The sequence below is a fragment of the Puma concolor genome, chromosome B3 (genome assembly GCF_028749965.1).
Source record: "Puma concolor isolate L17-30 chromosome B3, mPumCon1.1.hap2, whole genome shotgun sequence".
Classification (NCBI taxonomy): Eukaryota; Metazoa; Chordata; class Mammalia; order Carnivora; family Felidae; genus Puma; species Puma concolor.
The window spans coordinates 4636185-4648739 of record NC_141672.1 but is presented as its reverse complement, the minus strand read 5'-3'; the positions used below and the strand labels follow the sequence as shown (position 1 = coordinate 4648739).

The following is a 12555-nucleotide window of genomic DNA, read 5'->3' as shown; positions in this document are numbered from 1 at the left end:
TTCATCAGTGAATTTATCTGGACTTGGGTTTTTGAAGGCTATTAATTATTAATTCAATCACTTTAATAGATATAGGCTAATTCAGATTGTCTATTTCTTCTTGTGTGAGTTTTGGCAGATTGTGTCTTTTGAGAAATAGGTCCATGTTTATAAAGGTTATCAAAGTTGTGAGCACAGAGCTAATACCATTCCTTTGTCATTCTTTTAATGTCAATGGGATCTGTAGTGATGTCCCCTTTTTCATTTCTGATATTAGTAACTTGTCTTCTCTCTTTTTTTCTTGGTTAGTCTGAGTAGTAGTTAGTGATCAATTTTATTAGTAGTTTTTTTTTTCTCAAACTCTAAATATTTCACTCCTCTCTGTTCTCACTTGCATGATTTCTGAAGAGAAGCTGGATATATTTTTTAATTAAAGAATAATTGACATACAATATTGTATTAGTTTCAGGTATACAACATAGTGATTCAATATACATATACAAAATGACTCACCACAATAAGTCTAGTTACCATCTTTCACCATACAGGGTTGTTACAAAATTATTGACTGTATTCCCTATGCTGTACATTACAACCCCATGTTTTATTCAACTTGAGGATGTAAATCTCATCTTTGTTTCTCTATACATAATGTATTTTTTCTTTGGCTTCTTTCAGGATTATTTTCTTTATCTTTGATTTTCTGTATTTTGAAAATAAAATGCCTAAGTGCAGTTTTGTGGGCAATTACCCTGTTTAGTACTCTCTCAGATTCCTGGATCTGTGATTTGGGGTCTGACATTGACTGGGGGGAAATTCTCAGTCACTATTGTGTCAAATGTTTCTTCTGTTCCCGCCTGTCTTTCTCCTCTCCTTCTGGCCTGCCCATTATGCTATGTCACACCTTTGTAGTTGTCCCACAGTCCTGGGATATTCTGTTCTATGTTTTTCGGTCCTTGTTCTCTTTGCTCTTCAGGTTTGCAGGTCTCTACTGAGATGTCCTGAAGCTCCGAGATTCTTTCCTCAGTCGTGTCCAGTCTACAAATGAGCCCATCAAAGGCATCCTTCATTTCTCTTGCAGTGTGTTTGATCTCTCGCATTTCTTTTTGGTTCTTTCTCAGGGTTTCCATCTCTGCTTCCACGGCACACCTGTATCTGCACACTGTCTGCTTTATCCATGAAAACCTGTAGCATATTCATCATTGTTTTAAATTTCCTGCCTGAGAATTCCAACATCCCTGCCGTACCCGGGTCTGGTTCTGATCTTTGCTCTATCTCTTCGAACTGTGTGTGTGGTTTTGTTTGGCTTTGTTTCCTTTGGCCTTTTAGTATGTCTTGCCACTTTTTCTTGCTGGCAGGACATAATGCACTGGGTAAAAGGAACCTCTGTACACAGACTCTAGCGATGTGGTGCGGTGTGGGCAGGAGAGAAGAGTTCTGTAGTCCCGCGAGTAGGTCCTGGGTTTTTAGCGAGCCTGTGCCTCTGGACTGGGAGCTCCCTTAGGTGGGCCGGGCTGGCCAGAGTGGGCTGGAGCTGGGTATTTCCCTGCTCCCAGGTCAGTCAGGCTCTGCTAAAGCCCCAGGGGGTTAGGCTCTGGGGAACTGGTTCCCCCTGAGGGCAGACGTTGTTGAGAAGAACAGAATCATCTGGGGTACTTCGCGATGCTTCCAGAAACGGGAGGGGATTTTTCTGTGCTATTCCCTGTGAGAACCTGCAGGTGAAAACCCACAAAAGTGTGAGGGCCCTCTGGGACAGGTCCCCCTGGAGTTTGACTCAGACCCATCCACACTGAGCCTCCAGCAACGCCCAAGCTCCAGTTTTCCCACCTCAGCACTGGCTCCCCCAGAGGTTTCTGCTGGTGGATTCCTGTCCAGTAAGGGGTGGTTCTCTGTATCAGCTGTCAGCCTCCCCGACACCAGGGGCAGCAGTCTGTCCCATGACCTCACTTCTCTCACAGATCTAAGAGCGGCTGCTTTGCAGTTTATTCAACTGTTTAGTTGTTAGGACAGAGTGGCAACTTCAAGCTCCTTATATGCTGGGCCAGAAACCAGGACTATTCACCCACTTCCAAGGCATCCTGACTGCTCTTTGTCATGGAGTCAACTAGAGGTGTGGCCTCTCTGAAAGATCCTCTCTTGAAAGAATCCATTCCCACCATCTTATCCACACCCTCTGCCCCGTATTTACCTTGGTATTCTTCTAGAACCACCGGAAGGTCCAATTCTGATGTCCCCAGAAAGCCTCTGAAATGGATCAAAATAGGACACCCCTTATCTTAACTCCAAACCACACCAAAACCAAACAACCCCAATCTTCTCTTCTGCTTTTCTCACTTCTCATCTCAATGATGCCCAGTGTTGGAGCCAGGCAAGCTCACAGAGCAGGCAGGGGACAGCCCAGCCAAAATTGTCCCAATGCCAAAACCATGCAAGACAAACCCCTCTGAAGCCCGTCCCACTAGTCAGTTACCATAAAGAAGTTAAAATTCAAAAATTCCCCACAGAAATTAAGTTCCCGTGGAATGAAGGCCTCCCCCACAATCTGGCACAGAGACAAATCTGTCAGGATCCACATGTGGTTCACTGAAGCCCCGCGGGGGCTGGGGCTGAGTCATCGTTCGCTAACCAGGTCATTTCAGGAGCAATTCTACAGGAGGAATTAATCCAACCTGAGTGCCCCAACGTGGTCAAGACAATAAGGATGGGCTCCCCCCCACACCCCAGACTCAGCCCAAGGGAAGGCAGGGTCTCCCCTCTGCCCTTCACAGAGCAGGGGAGGAACCGAGAGCCACCTGGGTGGAAACAGGAAGCCACCTGGGTGGAAACAGGAAGTCACCTGCGTGGAAACAGGAAGTCAGGAGAAGGGAACCCCTGGCTCTTTGGCGCCAAAATCCTAGTTGTTCTTAGTTCACACTTTGCGAGCTTAAAACGCGGGGGGGGGGGGGGGAGGGAGGGGAATCTCCTACCAGGAAGCAAACTGTGGACACCTCTCTACTTGGTGCATTCTCACAGAGGACCCTCCTTCATGTGGCTGCTCCTTCCAGAAAACAGGATCCAAAACATCCCTTCTTCCTTCAAAGTTGGGGATTTTGTCCTTGTGGGGGGTACCTCATGACCGATTTCACCTCAAGTCCTCTGAGGTGGGGGTGTCTGCTGCTTTGATGCCCTGACGTCTGTCCTCACAGCAACTAGACCCCACTGTCCCCTAAAGAATCCCGCTCTCTCGCAGCCATGCCTGTGGTGAAGGCACTGGACTAAAAAGGACGTGATAACCCACACACAATCTAGAACATTCCATCAGGTCAGGAAGGGACACAGGACCCTGGACTTCAATTTACAGGAGCCTGAAACCATAGAGCCACACTCAAGTGGCCTAAGGAAGCCTAGCTGAGATCCCTGCTAACCTCCCTGGAGCCCCAGTCAAGCTGCACCTGAAGCTGGTTCTAGACTTTTCCAGCTTTTGTGAACAAATAGATTCCCTTTTTGCTTAAGCAAGGCTGAGTCAGATTTTCTGTGGCTCAAACAACTAAAGAAGCCTTTCTCCTCTTAGAGTCCTCGGTGTTTAAACCCTTTTTATTTCCCCTTCAAAACCCCACCCCCACCTCCACACAGTGCCCCACATACATACATACCCACGACAAGAAAGTCTCCAAGGTGGGGCGCCTGGGTGGCTCAGTCGGCTGAGCGGCCGACTTCGGCTCAGGTCACGATCTCGCGGTCCGTGAGTTCGAGCCCCGCGTCGGGCTCTGTGCTGACGGCTCAGAGCCTGGAGCCTGTTTCAGATTCTGTGTCCCTCTCTCTCTGACCCTCCCCCGTTCATGCTCTGTCTCTCCCTGTCTCAAAAATAAATAAACGTTAAAAAAAAAAAAAAAAAAAAAGAAAGTCTCCAAGGAAAGTTCTAGACCTCATGGTCCCTGAGCCAAAGGCCTGCTGTGCCCCTGTTCTGCCCTGGGCCTGGCGTTGCTGCCCCCCTCCTCTTCTAGAATATTCCTTCATGGATGAGGCAGCCCCGAGGCAGAGTTCTCTTGCAGCCCAAACTCATCCTCGTTGGAAAGTGACCCTCTGTGTATTGGCTGCTCCTGCAACCTGGCTCATTCTGAGCTCCTGAATTTCCCTTGAATTTCTGGGGGCAACAGAAGTGTCCTCCGTCCCCGTCCTCTTCCTGCAGACCTGGGCTTCCCTCCAGTTTCCCTTCACCCACCGCTCAGGGTGTCTCCCTTTGCTCCTGTGCCTGCCACGTGGATGACAGGTTGGAGGGAACAGTCTTGCCCCTCTGTTCCCCATCTGTGTTTTGCCTGCAGGACCGATTGCTGCTTTTAACTCAGACCAAGTGCCCCCGGAGACACTGGTGTCCTGCACCCCGTGGCCGGATGACAGTTTGTGCGTGATCCGCTTTCCCTCTTTCGCTTGGCTGTCTTCCCCTGGCCTCTCATGGTGCACCTGATCTGAAGCTGACGGCTCCAGCTTTAAGCCTTTTTAATTCCCTCCCTCTGCCTTGGGTTCGCGAACGTTCCCTGACGTGTTCCTCTGCCTCACCCCAACAAGCGGATGAAGGGTCAATGCTGTCCTTTCCCTTTACCTGGTCACTAGTCAAACACCGACCACCCCACTAGGGCTGCGCCCACAGCCCGCATCCCTGAAACTTACCCGAGACTAGTGACTCTTCAGTCAACAAATATTTATTGAGGGCCTACTGTGTGCAAGGCACCGTGGTGGGCACCAGAACTGCATCTGTGAACAAGGCAGATAAGAAACCCCCACCTGCATGGAACCATAGACAATAGACAGTAACCATAATTAACCCGTTACCTATCCGATGTGTTAGGTGCTGTGACAAAAAGGAGGCAGGCAGGACTCAAGAGGGGACATGGGCCAGCAGCAGGTCTGGTTGGACAGCTGAGGTGGGGGCACGATTTTCAGGAGGTGGTATTTGCAGGAACAGAAGACCCTGCCTTGGGAGCCCTCGGACTATGGGGTGAGGGGCTGGAGGCCAGCGTGGCTGGAGCCCAGGGGGACAGAGATCTCCAGGGGGGTTAAAGGATTTAGGGAGGTGCCTGGGTGGGTTAGTCGGTTAAGCATTCAATTCCAACTCAGGTTATAATCTCGTGGTTTGTGAGTTCAAGCCCCGTGTCGGGCTCTGTGCTGACAGCTCAGGGCCTGGAGCCCGCTTTGGATTCTGTGTCTCCCTCTCTCTCAAAAATAAACATTAAAAAAAATTTTTTTAAGGATTTTGGCTTTTACTTGGAGTGAAGAGGGGAGCCATTGAAGGGTTTTGAGTACAAAAGTATGTGATCTGACTTGCGATTTAACAGAACCACCGCAATAGACAAGAAATGAGTACAGAGAGGCCAATGCGGGAGGGATCCAGAGCAGAGACCACAGAGGCAGGACCTCGCGGCAGCCGAGGACACGGTGAGACGTGGTCGGATTTGGGTCGAGTTTGAAAGAGGATCCGGGGATTTCCCGGTGGCTTTCGCAAGGGATTTGAGGAGGGAGAGGGGGCAAGGATGGGTGGGAGCTGGGGCCTGAGCCCTGGAGGGGTGCAGTCGCCATCCATTGTCCTTCATTGTCAAAGAGGCAGGCTGCAGGAGAAATGGGGGGGGGGGGTGCAGAAGACAGGGCTGAGTCTGGGGTGTGAAGTTTGGAACACCATCAGCCACGGCTGGAAGTGGACGCGAGCTGTAAATGTGGGCGTGGCTGCCTATAGACGAGGCCTCCAAGGGGTGAGTGTAGATAAGTAAAGTCAGGGACCAAGGATTGAGGACAAGGAGGAGCCGAGAGCGAGGGGGGGGCATTGGTGGGAGCCGAGGACCCTCCTCAGAACGGCTCCATCCCCGGCTGGGGACGTGCACGAGGAGAAGGGGGGACTTAAATGAGAGGCACGTCCTGCGTGTTTGTGGGGGCCATAGGCCGCAGCCCCGGGTGGGACGGGGTGTGGGGATAAAAAGACAAGCCTCTGTGACAGTCAAGTTCACATACCTGAGCTCCGCCCTTATTGAATTGAGGTCTCCCTGCCCCCCTAGTCTGACCTGGGCCGACCGACCGCTCCCAGCCGCCACGTCCCACCGTCCGCGCTGTCCCCGCTGCCCTTGCCCAGCAGCGAGGCCGCCGCGAAGGGGTGACAGGGGGAGGACGACCCGCCCAGTGCGGAGCTCTGAACCGGCCCGGCCACCTGGGGTCACCGACACGGGGGGAGAGGCCAGCCCGGCAGCCCGGGACCTGTCCCTCCTCCCGGGACCTGCGGCGCAGGCCTCCTGCAGGTGGGAGCCGAGAGGCCGACTTTCCTGACCACGCCCACCGGTCACGCCCACTCCCTGCCTCCCGTCCAATCAGCGTTGCCCCCCCCCCCCAGGGCTCAGGAGGAAAGGGCGTCCAGACCTATTTCCCCAAGAACAGCGCAGGCCAGGCGGCCCCCCGCACGCAAGCCGGGGGGGGGGGGGGGGGGGGGGGGGGGGGGGGGGGTCCCTCGCGCCTCTCTGGGAACATCGAGCCTGCTCAGCCCTTGAACCCACGCTGTGAGGTGGTGCTATCACTGCACAGAGAGGAGGAGACCAAGGCTCAGAGAGGTCGACTGTCGCAGGGCCCTTGAGTAGCAGGCGTGGCCGTCTCCGAGGCCGGGCTTGGTCTTTTCTCGGCTTTTCTGGGTGCCCCGCTCCCGGCACAGGCGGTCTTCTGGGAAGCTCACGCTTGGTTTCGTCTAATTACTCGTTGTTTTATTTTATGTTTGCTGTTTCTATTGCGTTGTGTTATTTTTAGCACCAAGAGCTTGCAGCCGCTTCCTGTGCCTACCTGAAGTTACTGCCCAGCCTGGGGACACCAGGGTGGGCCTGGGATAGGAGCCCCAGTGGGTCCGCTCTACTTGCCTCTTAATGGCTCACCAGTCGTTGGATTTCTGCCATCGGGACCTGTCCCTGAGCCCCACATTGGGTATAAAATACAGCAGATAACAAGTGTAAGTACCCAATCAAAATGATGCCAACAACTCACGGGAAGGGGGGCTCTCACCCTGCAGGGAAGCTGCGGGGAGCCCCTCGGCCTGGTTCTCGGGACTTCCATGAACAAAGGGAGGGAGAGCAGACCCCAGGGCCCCAGGAAATGTCCACTAGCTCTTGTTAGGATCTTCATTAGCTGCCTCAGAGGGGGATCCAGAGGCCCTAACCTCCCCAGCATCCTTCCTCCAGAGTGACGGGCCTGGAATCCCAAAGACCATGTCCCTCTGGGGCTGCACACCCCTCCCTGGCCCTCAACGCACCCCTCAGAGGAGGAAATGTCCTGGCCCCCGCCTGCCCTCAGAGCCCAGTCTGGTCATCTGTGATCAGGAGCAAGGGAAGGGTCTTCGCTGGCACAGTCTCCTACCCGTGAAACTCACCTGGCCGTGTCCTTGAGCACACCCGTCCTCCCCCTCCCAAGCCTCCACCCGCTGCCCCTTACTGTCCTCAGCCCCAGGAAACCACACGTCTCCTCTCTCATTGCCCACGTCCCCCTCCAGGCCCTTTTGAGCCCTTTTGAGCATTTTCTGCACTACTGTGTCCCCCCCATAATTGGGCCCTCACTTAATATTTCCAGAAGAAAGAGGGAGGGGAGGAAGAGAGAAGGGGGGGCAAATGGATGAAGGAACCGAGGAGAACGAAAGCTAATCTGAGCGAGGTGTCCGGGGCCACAGGTGGGAGAAACTCCTCTGTTTGGGGAGCTGTGGCAGCCAGGACCTCTCACAGGGGAGCAGAAGCTGGGACCAGAGGCTTCCATTGTGTCTGGGACGGCCCCTCCCGCCCTGGCCCCCAGGGGCGCAGCGAGGGGGAGGGGCGGAGGGAGCAGGCCGGCTCAGCCAGGTGGCCCCACAGGTAGTCTCAGAGAAGATGCCGGGGATCCCCGGGCACCACTTCTGGGGCTGAGGAGCTCGGTTCTGGTCTCAGGTCGGCCGCGCACCGCCTCCTGGGTGGTGTTTGTGAGCCCCTTCCTCTCCCAGGACGGCCCAGGGCCACGCTGTCCTCACGCTGCCACTGAACCCCTTTGAGCTGAGCTGCCTTGTAAACGCACAGGAGTGGGGGAAGGGAACGTGAAAACTTAGCAGGAATCAGAGTACGTGTCCCATGGATCGCGTGTGAAATGGTGTCTGGGATTTTTGGGTTAAATCAAAGATATTTTACAATTACTGTCACCTGTTTCTCTTTTTCAGTGTGACTGCGAGAACATTTTCAATTACCTATGTGGCTCTCATTCTGTTTCTGCCGCATGGTGCTGGTCTGGAGAGTTCCAAGGCCTTCTGATGTGAGAGCTGTATGAGCTACGATACCCCCCCCCCACCACCACCACCACACACACACACAGAGTGAGAAGAAACTTGATCTCGTTGGCTAGCTGTCTGATGAGTGAGGAAGGGTGATATTAAGGTGGGAAGGGCCAGGCAGCCTGGGTGAGGCAGGGCTGTGAAGGAAGCTTCTGGAGGTTCTTGCTTGGACAGGATAGGGGAGAGGCTACCTGCTGTCCTCTCTTCCGGGTCTTCCAGAGCTCTCTGGAAAGCAAGGGGAGGGGCTGGGAATACCAGGAATGGCTAGAGCAGAGAGAAGCATCCACTTCTGGGCAGGTCGTGGCCCTCAGTTCTTCTCATGGGGGGTCAAATGGTTTAACCTTCCAGAGAAGTTTCCCAAGAAAGTCACTTCCTTCCGTAAGTTCTAGAGCAGGGCCCTGTCTACCCACAGCCTGGCCAGTGCCAGCCTAACAGGGGCTGGAGGTCATGGCCTCTCAGCCCCAAGGTTCGTTCATCCCAAAGGAGGCTGGTAGCCCAGCTTGACGGATGCAGGTCCCCAGGTCACCGTAACACGAGAGTGGTCTTTCCCTGGGGAAAAGCGCAGTGCGGAGATTCAGGGGTCGGGGCCAGGTACCTGGGTGCATGGGGGGATGTTGGCGAAACAGGACTGGCTGGGGACAGGGTCCAAGGAGAGAGCAGGGGCAGAGGGCCTCCCTAGCAGGAAGCTAATCAAGCCCTTCCCGGGGTCAGAGCAGGTGCCCTCCTGCCAAGCCAGCCCTGCAGACGCACCTTCCCACACACGCTGGCCACGATTTGTCCTCTCCACGCAAGTGTCGTGTGAGATTTTGGTCCTCCCCATCTGCCGCCCGGTGGCCGCTGCTGGGGAGCCTCCGGAGTGCCCGCCCCACCCCCTCCTCAGCTGGCCCCCAGGAGGCACCGTGCCAAGTAGGGGAAGGCGCGTGGAGGGTTGCCGCCAAGTAGGGGAAGGCGCGTGGAGGGTTGCCGGGCTCGGACGCGGAGGGAGCGGGGCTGGGCGTCAAGCCACCGGTGCAGGGCGCACCACACTGTCCGCGGTCTGACTTCCCTGTCAGACCGTGGCGTCTGCCACCGCAGAGACGGGTCTGCCGTACTGACCGCCGGCCCCGCGGGGGCTCAGCAATGCTACTTTCATCACCGAAGCAGCCGGGGCCCCGGGGCTGGTGGACAGGAACGGGCCCGCGCAGTCCCGCACCCTCCGAGCGGGCCAGCCTGGGAGATGCTGCCGGGTGGCCAGGTGCAGAGAGAAGCTGGGAGGAACCGAGGGGGTGACTGCCATGTGGAGGCAGGCTGCACAGCCCCCCGGAGCCCCTGATAGAAGGCACGACCAGGGCAATATTGCTGGGACTGTGCAGAGCTGGGACAAGCGGCCGCGTAGAAAGAAGTGCGCCAGAAGGGCCCCTGGGCGGCTCAGCCAGGTGAGTGCTGGTCTCTTGATTCCGGCTCAGGTCATGATCCCAAGGTCAAGGGATCAAGCCTCCAGTTGGGCTCTGCACTGAGCATGGGGCCTGCTCAAGATTCTCTCTCTCTCTCTGTCTCTCTCCCTCTGCCCTCTCCAGCTTGCGCTTGCCCTCTCTCTCTCTCTAAAATAAAAAATAAAGACATCAGTCATATTGGAGAAGGGCCCACCATAATGACCTCATCTTAATCACATCTGCAAAGACCGTATTTCCAATAAGATCACATGCTGGGGTGCTGGGGGTTAGGACTTTAGCAGATAATTGGGGGGGGGACACACTCAGCCTGTTATGGACTGACTTGTGCCTCCCCAAGTTCATATGTTGGATCCCCAACCCCCAAGGTGGCTATATTTGGAGTTAGGGCCTTTAAGGAGGCCTTTAAGGATAAATGAGGTCATGAGAGTGAGGCCCTGATCCTATAGGGCCCATGTCCTACTAAAAAAATAAAAGAGACACCAGAGATCTCTTTTTCCACGCACACACGGAGGAGGTGAGGTCACAGCAAGAGGGCGGTGTCTGCGAGCCGGGAAGAGAGTTTTCTCTGACAGCACCTTCCTCTCGGACTTCTGGCCTCCAGGGCTCTGAGAAAATCGCTCTGTTGTTGATGTTGCCCAGTCTGTGGCGTTCTGCTCTGCCTCCCGAGCAGGTTAAAACAGAAACCATAACGGAGGCTTGTCTATTAAATCGTCTGTTTCCAGCGACAGAATCTCAGCTTAAATCCCCTTAAGCAAAAAGAAAAACTGAACAGTCCGAGATCCGGTAACACAAGACCCAGGATTTCCTCTGGCTCTTTCTCTCTCCCTTCTGTGTGTGCCCCTCCTGGCTCCTCTCCCTTCCTGGTGGTTCTGTCCCGGGATAAGTCTCCTCACCGGCGCCTTCCATAGGAGGTCAGGCCCGAGGCACCGAGAGACTCAGGCTTCATGGCAACACCCTGGGGGAGGGCAGGGTTGTCCCCCTAGAACACAGGGACTGACGGTGAAGTGCAGAGCTCAAAAAACAAAAGATTGCAACAATGATGACAAAGGGACCCCAGAGTGACAGAAAGAGCTCCCAATGCCAGCGGTGGATCAATCCGAACAACAAAGTAAATAGCCTCATATTGGATTATAACCCAAAGTGAAAAAATAAAGAAAGATTCACAAGTTCACATCAACATAGATGATGGAATAAATAAACGAATGTGGGAAAAGAGACAGATGTCCCGTGCAGAAGAGTTCCAGATACTGGCTGCAGATGTTCCACATTGAAGGGGACGACTCCCCACACAAGTATGGGCTTCAAGTGACTCCCTTCTGGAGGTGACAGTGTGGATGCAGTGAGGTAAGAGGTAATGCGGTTTTGTTTTGGTTTCTGGTTTTTTTTGGTCAGGAGAAACCTGACACACGTTGTCTCAGCCAAGTGCTCAAAGTCAGTGTCCACAGTGATGCATCACGTTGAGAGTACGTCCCTTGAAAGATGTGATGGAAATAAAACTTGACTTCTGTGCTCTCCTCCCCAGATCCCTAGATCGCTAGAAAGACACGCGAGGAAGACACCCAGGAAAAACGCAGTTGGGGAACGTCTTACACAACATTCAACCAGTCGTCGTCAAAACGTCACGGTCAGAACAACAAGGAAAGTCTAAGAAACTGTCACCACCAAGAGAAGCCTAAAGAGACAAGATGACTGAATGTAATGTGGGTCCTGGAAGGTGTCCTGGAACAGGAAAAGGACAATAGGGAAAAACTAACGGAGTCTGAATGAAGTACGGAATTTGGTCCATAATAATGTATCAACACAGGCTCGATAAATGTGACAAATGTACCATATCATCAATAGCAAGGGACACCGCGTGGAGTATATAGGAACTCTCTGTACTATCTTCATAATAATTGAGTAGCTGTAAAAGTGTCCTCAAATAAAAGGTTTATTGAAAACTAAATAAAATTGGGAGGCGCCTGGGTGGTTGAGTCAGTTAAGCATCCAACTCTTGACTTCAGCTCAGGTCATGGTCTCACGATCTCATGCGTTGGGCTCCACACTGAGCGTGGAGCCTGCTTAGGATTCTCTGTCTCCCTCTTTCTCAAAATAAAATAAATAAGTAAACATTAATCCTGAATAAAATTGGAACCAGGTCCTGTAATGAATGGTTAATTCCATGTCAACTTGACTGGCCACGTTAAACATTATTTCGTAGGGCGTCTGTGAGGGTGTTTCGGGATGAGATCGGCACTTGCCTCAGTGGTCTCAGTTCAGCAGATTGCTACCTGCCCCCAGTGTGGATGGGCACTGATGAAGCTGGACACATCGAGCCCCTACATTCTGATGAGTCTTTTGGACCAGTAGAAGGGGTCTCCCCACCCGTCAGCGGTATTGGCCTCTCCACCTATAGAGGTATCGGACTTTCCACCCGCATCTGAGGGGATTAACCAAATATTTTGACAGGTACTCACGAAGTAGAAGTTCTGTACTGAATGTTGCCGCTTGAGATGTTAGCAAGGGCCATCACGGTTCGGACGGTTAATGGGCTGAAACATGGGCCAAAACGTGGCCAAAAACACGAAGTTATTTGTGTCTCCTGTGAATGCTCACCGAAAGTGACCTCAGCACCGGAGAATTTTAATAAGCAAGTACCTAGCTTTTGATAATGAAGGGGTGGTTGTTTTCCCCAGCCACCTCTGTCATCACCAATGGGCTTGTGAACAGAGCAGCCGTGGTGGCAGGGACGGACATGATGCATGGTCTGAGCAGCATGGACTTCCACTCACCAAAGCTGATCTGGCTACAGTCTGGCAGGGTGCCCAATCTGCCAGCAACAGAGACCAACGCTGAGCCCCCGGTATGGCACCGTTT

General features: G+C 53.5%; 1 long non-coding RNA gene across 1 annotated transcript; it reads left to right on the top strand.

Annotated features, from left to right (window-relative positions):
• The first annotated feature begins 9205 nt into the window (after nt 1-9205).
• LOC147579686 (uncharacterized) lies at nt 9206-11662 on the top strand. Its single transcript, XR_015252018.1, has 2 exons — nt 9206-11043; nt 11222-11662. It is a non-coding gene; the product is annotated as an uncharacterized LOC147579686 (long non-coding RNA).
• Nucleotides 11663-12555: the final 893 nt, after the last annotated feature.